This window comes from Amblyomma americanum, chromosome 2 (genome assembly GCF_052857255.1).
Source record: "Amblyomma americanum isolate KBUSLIRL-KWMA chromosome 2, ASM5285725v1, whole genome shotgun sequence".
Lineage (NCBI taxonomy): Eukaryota > Metazoa > Arthropoda > Arachnida > Ixodida > Ixodidae > Amblyomma > Amblyomma americanum.
In genome coordinates this window covers 162,352,872-162,354,511 of record NC_135498.1, presented here as the reverse complement: position 1 = coordinate 162,354,511, position 1,640 = coordinate 162,352,872, and positions in this window count along the sequence as shown.

Sequence of the window (1,640 nt, the reverse complement as noted above, 5' to 3'; positions counted from 1 at the left end):
GCTTGTGTACACAGTGATTGTCCGTGAAATAGAAATTAGACACAATTTTGGGAGCCTCTCGGCCATTATGCTTGCAAAAATGCATGCGGCTTCATGCGCCTAATGGTCTACTTGTGATACGCTTTATAGCTTATCATGACTAGATGACCTAACTCCTATCAAACTATTCACTTCTCACGAACCGACGACTCAGTCGGCTGGCAACTGCAGAACAAGCTTTTTATGAAGGACAAACTGCCGGGAGTTCTCTTGGCACCCATTTATGCCTTAGGGCAAGTTGTAAGGGGCGTCGACTGGGCAACGTTGCACTCTGAAGCTTAAATACCTGTAAAAGAAAGTACCCCAAGCAAAAAATTTAAAATTTTCAACTGTATTTCACTGGTGTCCTGCACTCAAAATGTAAAAACTGAGACATCCCTTTAGGATAGTAGACTGTTTTCTTATTGTTATCCTTATTAACGCGGCACAAATTTATGGGCCCCGATAAGCTATTTGCATATTTTCTCTGTCATTGTCCGGAAACGAGTTTTCATATTAACTAGGCTTAAATGCACTGAAAAACACAGAAAGGTTGTCCATAATTCGAGTAGTCCATGTTACCGGCGGCCGTCGTAATAACCAGGCTCGACTGTATATTGATTTTAAAGAGGAAGCAGAATATATTATGCGGAATAATGCAGCAAAACTTGGTTGAGGCAACGGAGGTCACTCTCGAAAAAGTATTTCGCTTACAAAATTCTAAAAGAAAAGCTTAGGTGTTCTGTTTCTAGAACGCAGCACACTAGGTGTGTCTAGACCGCTCAGAAAAGAGTCAAGGTCAGCCGTGAATGGGCACTGTGTTTTATTCTGCAGTCAGTGTATGTACACTTTTATCAGTGCCAACTTTGCCCGCGACTGCTTTGCTTGAGTGCAGCTTCCGATGCTGACACATTATTTCAAGGCTGTCAAGCTTGGACGGGAGTAACGGCGCGCGACGTTCCTGTAGCGACAAATCTAGCGACCATTGCCTCAATTGCGTGCAGTGACAAACGGTGCTATAGTGAACTTTCACCAAGATATCTTTGTTTAATTTGCCCTATTTCACGCCTTTATTTTTTAATCAGTCTATGATATGCAGGTGAAACATGCATCTCTCCGATGAGATTTATTTCCCCATCTGTGCTGCGCTTTTTGAGCGCGCCAGTCCTGCCGAACGTTCATATTAAACATCCACTGATAGGCTTGCTTCAGACAACTATGCGTGAATTGGCAACCGACGCCCATTTGTGGTCATTGAAAAAATATACTAATTTATTCCTTTCACTGGCGCACCACATAAGTCTTTACTCTCGCTGAAAAATTGACAAGCGTAATGCACCCTTGGTATCAGCAAACCCCTCATGGCCATGGCGAGGTTTTTAGTCCCTTCCATCCACCCAGTTGCGCGGTAGACAACACGCGCAGTAAGGATAATAAGAAGACAACCAAATTAAACACGTATAGCACATTCTTTGATCGCTTTTTCCTGTATTATTTGGGACTGTGCGAGCATCCGGTGTGTAAGGCTCGAGTGTTGGACATAACTAAAATTCTACGCAGTTTCCGGCGCAGCAAGGCAGCCCTTTGGAGGTTGGCGAAACAGATCGTAAAGCTGCAGAGCA